Raw genomic sequence first — 18,625 nt, 5'->3', positions numbered from 1 at the left:
GTGAGGATCCCGGTTCCAGCCCCTGGCTCCCCACCTGCAGGGGAGTCGCTTCACAGGTGGTGAAGCAGGTCTGCAGGTGTCTCTCTTTCTCTCCTTCTCTCTCCATTTCTCTCTGTCCTATCCGACAACAACAACATCAATAATAACTACAACAATAAAACAACAAGGACAACAATAGGGAATAAATAAATATTTTTTATAAAAAAAGAATTCTAATAAGCATGGTTATGAGTATATGCTGTCTTCCTCACCAGCTCAAATATTTTAGAAAATACAAATTTATTTTTCTTTTTATTTTTTAATTTTTTTTACTGAAGACAAGAAGCAGAACTCTCTTGGGTGAGAAACTGAGAAATGTGTACAAATGAGAGACGTATGATAATGAGCCTGTGGGTCCAAGTGTCATTGTAAACAGGTGGATTGATCATGACGTGCTCCTCTGTGGCCTTCCCCTCGTACTTCTGGAAGCTAGATTATGCTTTGTGGACAGTCAGATTCAACCCTGCTCTCTATCATCGTATGTGATTCTCAGGAAAACACTCCAAAGTAAGGACTCAGCCCCACTTGGCAGGGGAAGGAACTTTGATCCCTGCACACAGGATGGGTGGCGGTCACCAAATTTGATGAAGAGAAGAAGAGAAAACCTGGAATTGAGGTCTGACAGGACAAGTTTATTAGGAGCAGAATATTCCCTCAGGACGGAAGGAATAAGAGGGAAAGTAACTGGGAGTGAGGTCTCTACATTGGGCAAGGACTGGGGCCTTTATAAAGAGCTCCACTGGCACTGTGGTCGAGGTAGAGGCTTCACAGGATGAATCCATATACACTCAGCTCCTAAATACGGTCCCCCGTATAAGGTTGGTCGTGTGGAAAGTTCATCCTCTGCATAACTAGGTGTGTGGCAACTTCTGCAGCTTCATGAGACAACACACTGTCTTTTCTTGTTAATTTTTAATTATCTTTTTTAGTAAAATGTTTATTATCTTTATTTAATTTTTGGGTAGAGACAGCCAGAAATTGAGAGGGAAGGGGGTGATTGATTGGGAGAGAGACTGAGAGACACCTACAGCCCTGCTTCACCACTTGTGAAGCTTTCCCCCTGTAGGTGGGGACTGGGGGCTTGAACCTGGGTCTTTGTGTCAACCAGGTGTGCCACCAGCCGGCCCCCCTTAATTATCTTTACTTATTGGATAGAGACAGTTAAAAATTGAGAGGAAAGGGGAAAGAGAGAAGAAAGACAGAGAGCCACCTGCAGCCCTGCTTCACCGCTCACAAAGCTTTCCCCCTGCAGGTGGGAACTGGGCTCAAACCTGGGCCCTTGTGCACTGTAACATGTGTGTTCAACCAGGTGCACCCCCACTCAGCCTAAGCACACTCCCTTTTGATGACATGGGGACCAAAGAGCTTCCACCTGGAGCCCCACTGCCTTCCTGCCATCACAGTCCCTTTTCTGTCTGATATATAGAGCTTACAGCTAGTGTGTGGTGGGGTCAGAGCTGGGGACGTGTGTGTGTGTGTGTGTGTGTGTGTGTGTGTGTGTGTGTGTGTGTGTGTGTGTGTGTGTGTGTGGCTCCAGAGTCCCTGGTCTGCCCCTGCAGCCCAGTCCTCACATCTCAAGGAGCCTAGGAGCTGCTTCTCTGTTTGCCCTCTCTACCTTGACAGTGTTCCTGGGTCCCAGCAGAACAGAAGACTTCATCTATCTGCAGCTATCCAGTCCTACACAGACTCCTCATACCTCTCCTCTGAGCTTCAGACCTTTGCCTAATGCTTCCAGCCAAAGATGTCTACTCGGAGCCTGGAGGGACAAACAAACTGAACTTCAGTCCAGCTTAAACTCCTGGATTTTGCTGTTTGTTCCAGGCACAAAGGCCACCTCCAGGCAGTGAGTAGGTGGAAATGCCACTTGCACTAAATCTGTCGCCCCTCCAGGGTTTTTGCTTTGTAATTCATCCACCCAGTGGGAGGGGCAGAATGTCTGCCCAGGAGCTAAGTCTCATGCACCCAGTGTGCTAGCTGGAGCCTCCTGCAGGTCTCCAACCAGGGAGGAAAGGGACAAGGTCAGAGGGAAACTTCGCAGTCATTATCCCTTGCCCTTTAGCCAGAAAGGTTTGGGGTTAAGTCTCCTCATTTGTTAAATAGCTGAAGTAGACAGACTGGGCTTGAGGGAATCCGACAATTGGCCTCCAGTCCAGAAAACATGGTTACAATTAGAGGCCAGGGGAGTTGTCAGAGGATCTCTGTTTCTAGCAGATGGAGGGCCTCTGTGGCCTCAGGGGAGGGAGGAGAGAGCATTTCCAGGGACTGCACCTGGGCTTCCCACAGCTGCCCCTCCATGCCTACCTCTCCACCCCTGTAGAAACACAAGCCAGGCAAATGCAGATACCTGCCTGAGGGCAAGTAGGGTTTCCATATGGAACAGCCACACCCTTGATGGAGGAAACCCAACAAGAGGGTGGGCAGAGGGGAAGGGTCTCTAGAAGAGAGCTTGGAAGGGCCAGAAGGAACCACAAGCTGGCCTGAGAGAAAGGCCTGGGACTCCAGTCTTGAGGAGAAATGAGAGAGTGATTTAGGAAAGAGAGGAGAGGCTGGTGAGCCTCACCTATCAAGATGGGAAGGCTAGCAGTGGCCTGACACACCAGAGAGAAGTCAAGAAGGAAGCCAGGGAACGGCAGGACTGAGCACAACAACAGTCTCAGGGAGTCTCCTGTCAAATGTGGAGAAAAGACAACTCTGCGTCTGAAGCCCAGTGCTGCATATACCACTGGAGTCTCCTCTCTCTGTCTCTCTCTCTTTTCTCCAGTAAACAGCATTTTATTTTATGACAGTCCATGCCAATACAATAAATATATAAAACTTCCAAACCACTGAAAACATGCAACATCTGGAAGACAGATGAAAGGCGTTAACAGAGAACCAAGACAATCATCAGGATGACAGCATAATGCTGCTGACAAAATAGACAAGTTTCTCTAGATAAATAATCCAAGTTCCAAATCACACATCACTAAACAATTTCCAGTGTTCAAACTTTAGTTTGAAATGAAATAGCTACAATTAAATATTGCAAACTAAAATATGGTGTGGGTATTAGAACGTGAAAGACCACCCCAAAACTGTGATGCTAGGAAATCTTTTTTTTTTATTATTTACTTATTCTGTTTTGTTGCCCTTGTTTTTGTTGTTGTTGTTGTAGTTATTATTGTTGTCGTTGTTGTTGGATAGGACAGAGAGAAATGGAGAGAGGAGGGGAAGACAGAGAGGGGGAGAGAAAGATAGACACCTGCAGACCTGCTTCACCGCCTGTGAAGGGACTCTCCTGCAGGTGGGGAGCTGGGGGCTCGAACCGGTCTAACGGGGATCCTTATGCCGGTCCTTGCACTTTGCGCCACATGCGCTTAACCTGCTGGGCTACCGCCCAACTCCCTGCTGGGAAATCTTAGCGTTAAGTCAAGACGTCAATGCCAGATCTCTTGCCGAGTGAAAATGTTACTTACTGATTACTGCTAAAAGAGTGTAAGGAGTTACAGATCCCTATAGGTAATGAAATTGTTAAACACTGCAGCTATTTTAACGCATACTTTTGTAATGCAGTTTTCTCTCATAAGCTTGTTATCATGCTAGAAAGCTGAATTTTCCCCACTCACATACAAAAAAAAGCATCACTGGTGGAAATTACTCTTTGCTGTTTCACAATGCTACTTTTAGAAATGCTTATTCTGAAGAAAATCTTCATTATTTATTAAGTCACTCTGATATTATCTTGTGTAAAGAACACCAAGATAGACTTGAGAAAGCAAAGATAAGAGTTCTTGTTGTATTCTGTGATTGATATTTTGAGTATTTGTAAAATTCAGATTTAGTGAAGCATACTGATATGCTTCACATAGCGGTGCGCCGCTATGTTCCACCGCTGGGGAGCCAGAGACGACCCGAACTGCCCCTGCGGCTACAGACAGACTATGACCCACATAGTCAACGACTGCCACCTCTCCAGATTCAAAGGAGGTCTTGAAACTCTACATCAGGCTCAACCTGACGCTGTTGACTGGCTACGGAAGAAGGGCAAACGTTAGAAGAAGAAGGAGGAGGAGGAGGAGGAGGAGGAGGAGGAGGAGGAGGAGGAGGAGGAGGAGGAGGAGGAGGAGGAGGAGGAGGAGAAGAAGGAGAAGAAGGAGAAGAAGAAGAGGAACTGATAGAATGTATTTTCAACAAGGCTGTAAACTGAAAAACGTGAGCTGGCTTAGTTGGGTTGAGAAGTAGATAGAGATGATTATTAGTGATCAGAAATATTAAGAGTTTGGGAGTCTGGCAGTAGCGCAGCGGGTTAAGCGCACGTGGTGCAAAGCGCCAAGGACCAGCGGAAAGATCCCTGTTCGAGACCCAGCTCCCCACCTGCAGGAGCCTCCCTTCACAGGCGGTGAAGCAGGTCTGCAGGTGTCTTTCTATCCCCGTCTCTGTCTTCCCCTCCTCTCTCCATTTCTCTCTGTCCTATCTAGCAACGACGACATCAGTAACAACAACAATAATATCTACAACAACAATAAGAAGCAACAAGGGCAACAAGCGGGAAAATAAATATAAAAATTTTTTAAATAAATATTAAAAGTTTGAATTCATAATTTGAATCCTTTTTTTCACTAGAATAAAAGTAATTATCTTCCAAGTATATTATTAAATAAATTCCAAATCAATCAAATGTAAGCATTATTTGGATGGACCCTCATTACTAACCTCACACAAAGCATCTTTGATAAATTATGAGAAATCACCATTCCACACCCACATGAGAAGAATGAAAATGACTCAGCCAATTATGTACACCTGATTTCTAAGGGATTTGCATTTTCAAATAATGTGATCCAAAAGTTACCCATACTTAAAATCAAGCTGAATAAATCACTACTATTCTGCAAGCTTAAATTAACTGATTTTCAGAATACAGTAGTAGCATAACTTTACAAATGTTTTTGACTGGCTTAGTTGTATTAAAATTGATTCAAAGTTTTAAATTTGAATAAGCTGTGCAATGAATTAAATTTTAATGTAATCATATGAATAATTATGTATTTCATTTTCTTAGTTGGTACAAGTTAAATGTCTGATTTTTCTATTGAACAAAATGTTTGATATATATTCCAGTCTATCTCAGAAACTGAATGACTGATGTCCATTAGAGACTTACATGAATGTGATATGCCAGGGTCTTTTTTTTATTTTTAATGACACTGAGGATGAGAGGCTGAAAAAAAAATATCTTTAAATACTGTATGTTCTTTTTCGGACAGTTAGACTAGACTTTAATAATACCTCTCTTAAAAAGTACAAACACACATCCCAAAAAAAGAGCTACCAAACACAGTCTCAGCTCAATTCAAAAAGGTGGCCACAAGAATATACCAAAGTTTCCATACAGTAATATTTTGCTATGACATGAATATTGAAAATTTAAAAAATAAAAGTATCATCACTACATTCTATTCCATCAACTAACTACCTTTTTCTTTTGGATAATGCACTGCATGTTATATATTACATATTCATACTACAGACAAATAATTTTTTTAATTTAAAATAAGCTACTACAGAAAACCATTTCTAGGTGGTAGGAATATCCCAGTGCTCCAACTCTGAGCAGTGCAGAACCCAAAATACTATTTTTGATTTGAGAAATGTGCTACCCATGCAGGATCAGAGTCTGATATCAAAATAGCAACTACTCTAAAATAAAAGGATAAAAATTACGTTATCTAGTATGAAATGCACACAGGCTCTTCTTTGTCGGTGACTGAACTGCTACAAAGCAAGCCGTATCCTGTAAGTCTCTCTCTGATGGCCTATTTCTTCCAATATAAGAAGGGGGAAGAAGGAAGCATATGTTCATTGCTCCTCTGTGTAATCTTAGTGTGCGGGTCTTGAGCGAATACTGCTGCTGATACGAGAAGAGTTTTTAATTGGATGTACCATGTTACTATCGGTGTCTCACCACTGAAATAGTCTGCTAAGCATTCATCCCCCCAGAAATATGGAGAATATTTATTTAATGTGTAATTTTGCTTTTCTACAAGGGGCACTGACATATTAAGAAAATTTTATGTAAATAATCACACAAGGAAGTTTTTCTGGTTTTAGCCCATGCACAAGTGAGTAGGAACTATACATGCTGTGTGTACTGTGTGTTTTGAACAGGAAAATATTCGTGGAATACAGTAACTGGAGATAAAAGTACAGTCAGAAGGTACCCGTGTATTGTCGGAAGATTCTCTAAATCTGGTTACCCTTAAAAGCATTCTGAGGGGACTCGGGCAGTGGCGCAGTGGGTTAAGCGCACGTGGCACAAAGCACAAGGACCGGCTTACGGATCCCAGTTCCAGCCCCCGGCTCCCCACCTGCAGGGGAGTCGCTTCACAGGTGGTGAAGCAGGTCTGCAGGTGTCTCTCTTTCTCTCTCCCTCTCTGTCCTTGCCTCTTCTCTCCATTTCTCTCTGTCCTATCCAACAACAACGACATCAATAATAACTACTACAACAACAAGGGCAACAAAAGAGAATAAATAAATAAATATAAATTTAAAAAAGCATTCTGAGTTGCGCTGGTGGCTGCAGTTGAAGTTGCATTTGCTGCTGCAGTCTGCAGTCTTGTTGCACATCACACCTGCTACAAAGTCTTGCTGGGCCTTCTCCTGTTGTGCAATATAGTCCGTGCACCTTTTTGAACATAATTAGTGAGATGACTGCCGATGCTGTGAAAAGTGCTGCTATGATTATCATCATGATGCCAACAGGAATACTTTTGTTAAGACCAGTAAGGGATGAAATTCAACTACAGTTGCCCCAGTTATGAAATCCTGCAGCCTGGAGCACGTATACAGCAAATTAACAGATACAAACAAAGAAGAAAACAAAGAATCTGAATGAACTGTCACTCCTGAACGCTCCGTACAGTGTTCTGTACCAACAGACAAATGAGCAAGGAGTAAAAAGCAAGAACCACAGGACACTCAATCCAAAATCAGCCCCTCTTGTAGGATCAACACAAGCAGCCGAAGATGATCAGAAACAGTGTTACAGCATGGACCATCCCTAAGTAATACATAATCTTCACTGGCTTTTGGAATTCTGCAGGAATGTCTACAGAAAAGTCCTGGTAGAAGCAAGGTCCCACAGGAAGATTGTCTGGTAGAGGTGGCCAATTATTTTCCCTTCCATGTTGACTGAGGTTTTTGCATTTCTCGTTCTCGACGATCTAATTTTGCTGCTTTTCTTTCTAGTTCTTCCTGGAGCTTAAGAACTTCAGCTTGGGGAGTTGGGCGGTAGCACAGCGGGTTAAGCGCCCTTGGTGCAAAGCTCAAGGACCGGCGTAAGGATCCGGGTTTGAGCCCCCAGCTCCCCACCTGTAGGGGAGTCACTTCCTCTGTCTTTCTCTCTCCATTTCTTTCTGTCCTATCAAACAACAACAACAATAACAACAACAATAATAACTACAACAATAAAAAAATAAAAAAAGAAGAAGTTCAGCTTGGGCTAAGGCATGTTCTTTAGCAATCTGTGTGTAAGCGGGGTGTTCCTCTGTTGGTTTCATTATTGCGGGCTGTGTACTGGCTACATTGGGCATTTTCATGTTGCACGGTGGAGGTGTTCTGGAGTCTGAGAAAGGATTGTATTTGTCAAGTCCAGGTGGAACATTTCTTGTCACCTGTATGACAGGTCCTTGAAGGGGTTGTTGAGGTCTGGGTTGGCAAAGGGGTTGCTGTCAAAATCTGACATGTCTGTGATGCGCAGTGTCATCCAGCCAACTGTCTCCTCTCTTTCTCTCTCTCTCTCTCTTTCATGTGAAAAGCTATCTCATATGAAGTAACAGAAACACTTTGAAAAACTATCATCATCCCTTCTGTATTCAACATTTACCCAGGAAAAATGAAAACATACACTGATAACAAATTCCAGTTGGTTCCTTCCACAGTAAAATCCCCTTGGACATGGCTTCTTGAATTTTTCTCCCCCTGTGTGGTTGACAGCACAGCAGATCATACCGTACTGCAGGTGTCTTACTGGGAATTGGTAAACAAAGTCATGACACCTAGGGGTTACTGGAAAACAGAGTTTTTATTTCTGGCGTGCCAGACTCAGAATTGGCTAATGCCAAAAAGCTCCTGGACCCCGTGTGCTGTAAGATTTCCCTTTTGTAGATTAAAAAAAAAAGGTAAGAAAAATGATTCACAATTATACATATAAAGACTGAGAGAGAGGCAGAGGTCATAAAGGTCAAAGGCTGTCAGGACTTAAAAAAAATTTTTTTATTTATAAAAAGGAAACTTTGATAAAACCATAGGATAAGAGGGGTACAGCTTTGCACAATTCCTACCACCAGACCTCCGTAAACCAACCCCTCCCCTGATAGCTTTCTTACTCTTTACCCCTGTGGGAGTATGGACCCCTGTCAATGCTCATGTTCAGCTGTCAGGACTTTTTCAAACACCAGAAGCTGACTTTTGCTGGGATAGCCTGAGGGTGCTTCTTCCCGAGCTAATGCTCTCTGGGTTGGAGAGAACTCAACTGGAGCCGATCTAGGCTGCTGCGTGGGAGAGGGATCAGGAACTCGTGCCACACTAACTTCGCAGGAGATACACTCTGGAACCCTCGGAGCCGGAAAGCAATTTCCAAGTGTCTTTAATCAGAAGAGCAGCTGTTTTTATACTCTCCAAGTAGGGTGGAAACAGGATGTGACATAGAGAGGGTGGAGCGAAAAGTGACTGGTGGAAGATCAGGGTGTGACAAGGAGAGGGGGCGGAGCAGGTGAGAATTCTACCACTGAACCACCAATGCCCTGGAGGGAGTGTGGTGCTTTACATAAATGTAAAAGTGATTTATGTAAATAGACCACAGAAGCCAGGGGGAGCTGGCATACTACCCAACAGACTTTAAGTCTGCCAGGCCTTTACAAATACCAGGAGGAAGAGGTAGGGTTAGGATTTATGGGTGACCTGGAGGAGCCTGGTCCAGCCATCATGAATTTTAATATCCCTACTTCGTAGGCTCTTCTTTTACAAGTGACCCTTCTCCAGATAGGAGTATCCCAACCCTCCCTCTGCCATCCCAGGGACACCAACACCAAAGACACCTCCTGGCTGGGCTGGGTAAGCTAAGGCCCAGCTCCTCCTGCATTCCCATATGCTTCCTATATTCTGTTCTTTTGGTTCAGTAATCCTGGAATTTTCAATTTTAGCCTCATCTGATGTCATTTTTTATTCCACCATGAGAAAATTTCACATATGTAGACATCACCCCAGTCAAGATGACAAGCATTTCTGTCATTAACAACTACACTGACACTTGAGCAGAGTTTGCATTTTACAGCATACCATATGATCTGTGTGAGCTACAGATGTGACAGATGCTAGACATCATGGGGTAGAAATAGAATTACATGGCATACAATTTTTTTCCCCCAGAATACTGCTCAGCTCTGGCTTATGCTGATGCAGGGGATTGAACCTGGGACCTTGGAGCCTCAGACATGAGAGTTTCTTTGTGTAACTATTATGCTGTGAACCCCCTCTTACCATATGATTTTTTAATCTGGGGCCAGGTGGTGGCGCGCCTGGGTGAGCGCATGTGTCACAGGGCTCAAGGACCTGGCTTTGAGCCCCAGGTCCCCACCTGCAGGGGGAAAGCTTTTCGAGTGGTGAAGCAGGGCTGCAGGGGTCTCTCTGTCTCTCTCTTTACCTCTATCACCCTCTTCCCTCTTGATTTCTAACTGTCTCTATCCAATAAAGATAATAAATTCTTTCAAAAGTAATAATTTTTTAGTCTAGCTTCTTTCATGTACCACAATTATTCTGAGATTCACCCATACTGTTGTATATATTAACAGTTCCTTTTTAATTGCTGAGTAATATGCCATAGTAAAATATATAAAGTTGATATAGATAGACACACAGATAGATAGATAGATAGATAGATAAATAGATAGATAGATAGCCTGATTTTTAGCACTAATTTATACCTCATGAAACCCACCAGTCCCACGTCACTGCAGGTGGTGGGTGACTGGAGGCTTGAACCTGGGTCCCCGTGCATGGTAATATGTGCACTCAACCTGGTGCATCACTTCCTATCCCTGTCAAGGGCTTAGTATAAATTAATAGGCCCTATTGAGATCACTCATCAAGCACATTTTGAAATAGTAACTGGAATGTTGGTTCCCATTCTAAAGACCAGAAAAGAAGGGATGGTGACACAAGTACTTGTTGGCCGTGGTGTGAGCTGAGGCTCAGGGACCAGTCCCAGGAACTTGTGAGTTAAACCTGCAGCCCACCCTGCTCATTAAAAGCATCATCGCTTCTGGAGCCACCAGGTTCCAGATGCTAGCAGGATGGCGGCCAGACTTCCCTGGACAGACAACCCCACTAATGTGTCCTGGAGCTCCACTTCCCCAGAGCCCTTCCCCACTAGGGAAAGAGAGAGACAGGCTGGGAATATGGATCGACCTGTCAACGCTCATATTCAGCAGGGAAGCAATTACAGAAGCCAGACCTTCCACCTTCTGCATCCCACAATGACTTTGGGTCCATACTCCTAGAGGGATAAAGAATAGGAAACAATAGGAGGGGATGAGATATGAAGTTCTGGTAGTGGGAATTGTGTGGAGTTGTACCCATCTTATCTTGTGGTTTTGTCAATGTTTCCTTTTTTAAAAAATATTTATTTACTCCCTTTTGTTGCTATTATTGTCATCATTGTTGGATAGGACAGAGAGAAATGGAGAGAGGAGGGAAAGACAGAGAGTGGGAGAGAAAGATAGACACCTGCAGACCTGCTTCACGGCCTGTGAGGCAACTCCCCAGCAGGTGGGGAGCTGGGGGCTTGAACTGGGATCCTTATGCTGGTCATTGCGCTTTGCACCACCTGTGCTTAACCTGTTGTGCTACCACCCAACTCCCAATGTTTCCTTTTTATAAATAAATTTTAAAAAGCTTCATTGCCAGCCCGAATCTACTGAGTTTCCCAAACTGCAACAGTGCAAAGCCTCAGTGCAACACTTAGTAGATGTAATAATAATCAGTTCTCTAAAGATGATGTGTCCAGAGCACAGGTAGAGGGTAATCAGTTCATCTGCAGAGTTAATTGCCACTTCCTTGGTCATCTGGGCTAACAGAGTCAGGGAGAAGGAGAGAACAGGGCCAATCAATTAGAGCCTAGCAGAAAGTGCTCCTGGAGGAAATGCCAGGTACGGTCTAACGATGGAGTCGTCACTATCTGCTTTCCCCCCAATGACTTTACTAGAGGGAAAATAAGCTATCCTAGACCAGTGAGATAGCTCATTTGGGCAGTGCACTGCTTCACCTGTGTGAGTCCGGCCTCCATGACACTGAAGGAAGTGTTGACTCCGTGGTCGCCTTGTCTCCTTCGCCGTCTGCCTCCCTGCCTGACTTCCTGTCTGTATCAGTAAAACAAAAACACAGTCATCTTCACCTGAGTACAGTTTCTCATTTCTTGTGAGAGGATCTGCTCACCACATTGTGTACTGGGTCCTCAACATCCTTTCAGACTTTTCTCACTCTTCCTGTTAGAGTCTTTGGCTCTGCTGCAATAGCCCGTCTGTAGTGTAAACACATCTGTTTTATCTCTTTTTCCTTGTGTCTTGAGTTCCATCTATGAGCAAGGCCATCTGGTGACTGTCCTTCTTCTGGATCATCTCTCCTCTCAAGATTTCATCAAGTTCCATCCAAGACACACCAAAAGGACAGATTTCATCATTTCTCACAACCAAGTGGCATTGCCGTGTATGAGGCCATGTATGAGGCCACAGCTTTCCTAAGCACTGGAAAGATGAGTGATTGGTTTGTTGCCATAGTCTGGCAACGTGTGTGTGTGTTTCCAGTGCCTGCACGGAGCCCAAAGGCAGTGATTATCTGACGATTGAGTGGAGATGTTAAGTAGACAAAAGTAAGCAATACTTACAAATTAATTCCACGTATTATTTTAAGAAGAGCTCAGCGTATCCAAAAGATATATATTTCATGCCTGTATGAATACAGAATATCTGAAAGGATGTGTAAGAAGCTCCTGCAATGCCAAATTCTGAACAGAAGCAGGGAAAACGGAATTTTTCATTTCAGAAAAAAAAATTAAGTCAGACTGCTTACCTAGCGGTAGTGCCTCTGCACAAAGGCCTTCGTGCCTGAGACAGAAGAGCTTCAGGTCCAAACCCCAGTCTCACTAGAAACCATAGGCACACCCCTTCCGTAAAAACCAAAAGCAGGGGCTGGGCTGCAGGAGACTCACTTCAGAATCGGTGAAGCAGGCCTGCAGGTGTCTCTCTTTCTCTCCCCCTCTCTGTCTTCCCCTCCTGTCTCAGTTTCTCTCTGTTCCATCCAACAACAACGACAGTAACAATAGTAACTACAACACCGATCAACAACAGGGGCAACAAAAGGGAAAAAATGGCCTCCAGGAGCAGTGGATTCTTGTAGTGCAGGCCCCGAGCCCCAGCAATAACCGTGGAGGCAAAAAAAAAAAAAAAAAAAAAAGCAAAAACAAACAAAAAGCTCTTTAAAGGGGGTCGGGCAATTACACACCAGGTTAAACGCACTTAGTACAAAGTGCTAGGACCCTCAAAAGGATCCCTGTTTGAGCCCCTGGCTCCCCAAGGGGGGTTGCTTTACCGGCAGTGAAGCAGATCTGCAGGTTCCTTTTTAATTTTTAATTTTTTCTCCTCCTCCCTACCTTCCCCTACCCGTCCTCTCTCAATGTCTCTCTGTCTTATCCTATAAAAACAATGGGGAAAATGTTTTCCAAGAGCAGTGGATTCATAGTGCTGGCACGAAGCTCCAGAAATAACCCTGGAGGCAAAATAAATAAATAAATAAATAAATAAATAAATAAATAAATAGAAGTAAGTCAGGTTCTAGCAGATAAGGGTTCAAGATACACGAAATGGCAAAGCCAAGGCATTAAATTGTACCTCCATACAATAGCATTTTTTTATTCCTAAGAATAAAGATATTTATTTTGCCCCCAAACTAGTCTATCAGGGAAAGAACTGTGCAAATTTCCCTTAACTCTTGTTTTTATTTTCTTTTTTAAAAAATTTATAAAATGGAAATATTGACAAAACCATAGGATAAGGGGTATAACTCCACACAATTCCCACCATCAGAACTCCGTATCCCATCCCCTCCCCTGATAGCTTTCCTATTCTTTATCCCTTGGAAGCATGGACCCAGGGTCGTCGTGGGATGCAGAAGGTGAAGGTCTGGCTTCTGTAATTGCTTCCCTGCTGAACATGGGCGTTGGCAGGTGAATCCATACTCCCAGCCTGCCTCTCTCTTTCCCTAGTGGCACAGGCGTCAGAACCCCGGACAATCACATTTTTATAACACATCTAGCAAGGATATTTGTTTCAGAAAATGGAAGAATTATGCTAAAAATTAAGAATAGTCATCACTAGATGTTAGGTTATAACTGACCATGTCTAATGGTTTATTTCATATTTTACAAATACTATATATCTAATTCTTGTCACATCTGCTTTTAAAAAGGAAATTACGAAGCATTTCTCGAACTCAGCTTTGATAGCATAAAGACATGTTCCCTATGGGCTGGGTAGCAGCATACCCAGTAGAGACTACAAGGACCTGGGTTCAAGCCCCCAGGCCCCACTTACTCCGGGGAAGCGTCATGAGCAATGGAGCAATGTTACAAATATTTCTCTCTCTTTTTTTCTCTCTCTCACTCCTTCTCTATCTTCCCTCTCTGTTTCTCTCTGTACTATAAAATTAAAAAGTAATAAGTAAATGTTTTTCTAAAAGACATGTTCCTATATCTAATCAACTCAAGTGAAATTTGCCTGGGCTTCCTGCCTGTAAAACAAAGAACATCTTCCCAGTGGTAGATGTTTCAACTTTGTGACACTTCCAAATGTAAATACAAGCACAGTGATCCGATGGGGGGGGGGGGTCTTTCAGTAAACTTCCCCAGATTTCCTTACTATGTGCACTTAGCCCGGTGCACCACCGCCCGGCCCCCTTCTCCAGATTTTTCTCAGCCCACATTCAACTTTGTCTGTTGAGCTCACTTGCTGAAGGTTCTAGAACATTCACTGTGTCAAACCCTGTCCCAGCCAGAAGGCATCATAGTTTATCACACACTCCCAGTAGATTTAGGGACTGGGCCACTTCACACCAGAAGCAGATGAGTTCTATATAAATAGGCAACTATCACAATGACTGATGTCAGTATACATGCTTCTATTTCTGATAAGTACCCCAGAATACATTCTATAAGAGAGAAAGTAAATTCAAATTCCACTTTGTGGAAACATTGGATTTTTGGAAAAGTCATGAGGCATTTTTGCATAGAAAAATATGTCGTAGAAAAGAAAAACATGATCCCGGTTCGAGCCCCAGCTCCCCACCTGCAGGGGAGGGAGTCACTTCACAAGTGGTGAAGCAGGTCTGCAGGTGTCTGTCTTTCCCCTTCTCTGTCTTCCCCTCCTCTCTCCATTTCTCTCTGTCCTATCCAACAATGACAACAACAACAATAACTACAACAATAAAAAAAAACATGGAAAAAAGAAAAGAAAACATGCTATGACTTTTCTTTTACTTATTAGTGATTTAATATTGATTTGCAAAATTACAAAACAACAGGAGTACAGTTATGCACCGTTCTCACCAGTCTTGGACCCCATTCCCTCCATTGTAAACTTACAGTAGTTCTTCCAAGGTAGCAGATGTGAGTTAACTATTATTTCTATAACTATCTGTTTATATTTTTACATATTTGCCCTTTTTTTTTTTCCTATGGTCCCATCTTCTCTTCCATTCCAAGTCACACCTACACCTATTCCTTTTTTTTTTTTCCTCTTCTGTTCCTAATGGAGTCGGAGTTCAGAGCCCTCTGGTTATCTCCCCACTATCACTTCTCCCCCACTGGGTGTATGGATAAAAATCATTTTGAGGGTGCAGAAGGTGGGAGTTCTGGCTTCTGTAATTGCTTCTCTGCTGGGCATGGGTGTTGGCAGGTGGATCACCCCCCAGCCTGTTTCTCTCTTTCCCTAGTGGGGCGGGGCTCTGGAGGCGTGGGGCTCCAGGACAGGTTGGTGGGTTCGTTTCATGATTCCAATAACCCAACATGTAACTTATGTATGTAATGTATGTTATCATTTATGCCCTTTTCTGGAAGTTACACATCAATAGAATTTTTCACTCTTGAAAAGCTTCAAAACAATGTAAAGAAAACAACTGGGATACAGGCTCTCTGGATTTAGATATATCTTGGACTTGGAAATTGAAATTCTTTGGTCAGCCATTTTATTTTTATTTCTGCTTCTGTCCTAAGGCAACTCCATGTTCAATTTAATGAATATCATTTCCACAGCAATTAAATGGAACTGCTGACCAGTCTCCAGGACATTGTCTTATCACGAGTCCTCTGGGAATCAGAGTCAGAGGCTGTGTTCAAAGTATTGAAAGGTTATTTAGGGAATAAAACCCCAGAAAAAAATGAGGGAAGGAACGAGAGAAGAGTTGACTGGCGTGATGGATAATTTCTTAGATCACTCCCTCAAATTTTGCTTTCACTTCTTTTTTTTTAAATCAGGTATTATTTTTTTGTTGAAATCTAAGATTACAGGGGTATAGTTCCAAAGTGCACCCAAAACTGTGACCCAGCCACAATAACCACCATGCAAAATCTCAGTTCTTTGGGAAGTAGTAAATCTATCTGTGTTTAATATATATTAATGAGTGTTTTGATAGAAGACCTATAAAAGAACCTAGTGACAGATTTGGAATACACTAGGGTTTAACAAATGTTTGCAACATTTTAATTTAAATCTTACTTATTAATTAAACCCATATACAAACTGTTGTTTGAAAAGCCATTGATGTGATCTAAGTCGAATTCCTCTCTCCTCAAATTGTCATCTTCTGCGTGTGCCTTTATTTATTTATTTTATTTGCTTCCACTTCTTTTTTTAAATATTTATTTATTTATTTTCCCTTTTGTGGCCTTTGTTGTGTAACATTGTTGTGGTTATTGACGTCGTCATTGTTGCTGGATAGGACAGAGAGAAATGGAGAGCGGAGGGGAAGACAGGGAGAGAGAAAGACAGACATCTGCAGACCTGCTTCACTGCCTGTGAAGCGACTCTCCTGCAAGTGGGGAGCCGGGGCTTGAACCGGGGTCCATATGCTGGTCCTTGCGCTTTGCTCCAGGTGCGCTTAACTACCACCCGACTCCCTCAATTTCTTTTTTTTTAATATTTATTTATTTATTCCCTTTTGTTGCCCTTGCTGCTTTATTGTTGTAGTAATTATTGTTGTTGTTATTCATGTTGTTGGATAGGACAGAGAGAAATGGAGAGAGGAGGGGAAGACAGAGAAGGGGAGAGAAAGACAGACACCTGCAGACCTGCTTCACTGCCTATGAAGCGACTCCCCTGCAGGTGGGGAGCTGGGGGCTCAAACCAGGATCCTTCCGCCAGTCCTTGTGCTTTGCACCATGTGCGCTTAAATCGCTGTGCTACCGCCCAACTCCCTTGCTTCCACCTCTTACTCCAGCCACTTATGCTGTGACAGTTCCACATGGGTCCCTGCCAGTTCTATACAGGTACCACTGGAGAGTCTGCCAGTGGACCTGCTCCTTCTTCCCCAGGGCTACTCTGATCCCATGACTTGGGATGCTGGCTAAGTCCATCCAACACTCACATGCATACCCTGAACTTACACTGATAGCTGTGAGTTAATTAGAACTAGTGGACAGATGTTTCCCTTTTATTTCATCCCTTCTGCACCCAAGAAAGGGTTTTCTGAGATGCTCCTTAGAGGACAATTGAGTTGCATATTAGTAACAGAGTGCCCATGTGCAGTTTGACCAGTAGCTTTAAGTGTGGGAGAATGACTCACACACCTGAGCTGGGAGACTAGCCCCACCAGTGGTGGACTTCCACTCAGCCATTAAATAAAGATGAAGGAAATTCATGTTTCTCAACACAGGGAGTTCTCAGTCATAAGTAGCAGCAAGAAAAACAACCTGATAACATACACTGTAACCATATTCATTCAAATATAAAAGCAAGCATACAACCAAACTGTGTCTATGTAGTTACGGTAATGTCCAATTCCATTCCAGGCAGTTCACTTCCTAACAAAGTCCCAAAACCTAGATAGAGACCAGATGCCGTGAGATAGAGCATATGTGCCGCCGTATTTATAAACTAGGGCAAAATATATACCTGAAAGCAAAAGTACACAATAGTCTGCAGTGACAACCCCCTCCAACACTTCATATGCACTATTCCAGCCTTTAGGTCCATAATTGTTCAACAATTTGTTTGACTTTGTATGTTAACTCTCTTTTCAGCCACCAGGTTCCAGATGCCAGCATGATGCCTACCAGATTTCCCTGGACAGATGACCCCACCAATGTGTTCTGGAGCTCTGCTTCCCCAGAGCCCCACCCTATAGGGAAAGAGAGAGGCAGACTGGGAGTATGGATCGACTAGTCAACGCCCATGTTCAGCGGGGAAGCAATTACAGAAGCCAGACCTTCCACCTTCTGCATCCCACAATGACCCTGGGTCCATGCTCCCAGGGGGATAGAGAATAAGGGATAAAGCTATCGGGGGAGGGGATGGGATACGGAGTTCTGGTGGTGGGAACTGTGTGGAGTTGTACCCCTCTTATCCTATGATTTTGTTAATGTCTCCTTTTTTAAATAAATAAAAAAATAAAAGCAAGCATACAACCAAATTGCGTCTATGTGTTACAGTAATGTCAAAGGAGAGAGAGAGAGAGAATGGAGGAAAAAGAGAAGGGGAGCGGGAGAGTTGGGAGGAGCTGGAGGATAAGACAGCCAATGGGAAATCATCTTCTCTTTTTAAAATTTTTATTTATAAAATGGAAACTCTGACAAGACCAGAGGGTAAGAGGGTTACAGATCCACACAGTTCCCACCACCAGAACTCCTTACTCCATCCCTTCCCCTGATAGCTTTCCTATTCTTTATCCCTCTGGGAGTATGGACCCAGGGTTATTGCGGGGTGCAGAAGGTGGAAGGTCTGGCTTCTATAATTGCTTCCCCACTGAACATAGGCAGATTGATCTGTAATCCCAGCCTCTCTCTTTCCCTAGTGGGGCGAGGCTCTGGGGAGGTGAGGCTCCAGGACACATTGGTGGGGTCCTCTGCCCAGGGAAGTCCGGTTGGCATCATGTTAGCATCTGGAGCCAGGTGGATGAAAAAAGAGTTAACATAAAGCCATACAGATTGTTAACTAATCATGAACCTAAAGGCTGGAGTATTGGAGATGAAGATTTGGGGTCTCTGTTTTGGAAAAAGCTAGTAAGTCTGTTTTAGGTATACTCCAAGGGGCCCATAACCCAACTAATTTTTGCCTGTTCCTGACATCTAATATGTAAATGACCTAAGTTATTGTCTGGGGGGATGGTGTCATAGTTGGAAATCTTCTACGGTTCACTATCCTGCAATGAGAACATGTTCATGCACTCTGTATTTGCATGTTTCTAGAACAGGAACGGAAGCTACTTCTTTGGTAATCACCACATGAACCACATCTATACCTGACTTTTCTTGGATAAAAAGTAAAACTCCCTGTTAAGCAAA

At 43.4% G+C, this 18,625-nt stretch overlaps 1 pseudogene; it reads right to left on the bottom strand.

The window, feature by feature from the left end:
* Positions 1–6,261: 6,261 nt before the first annotated feature.
* Positions 6,262–7,762, bottom strand: LOC103108480 (secretory carrier-associated membrane protein 1-like; annotated as a pseudogene).
* Between the last annotated feature and the right edge of the window lie 10,863 nt (positions 7,763–18,625).

The sequence above is a fragment of the Erinaceus europaeus genome, chromosome 21, assembly GCF_950295315.1.
Source record: "Erinaceus europaeus chromosome 21, mEriEur2.1, whole genome shotgun sequence".
In the NCBI taxonomy this organism is placed as follows: Eukaryota; Metazoa; Chordata; class Mammalia; order Eulipotyphla; family Erinaceidae; genus Erinaceus; species Erinaceus europaeus.
Note: the sequence above shows the minus strand (reverse complement) of the source record. Positions and strands in the feature narration are given on the sequence as shown.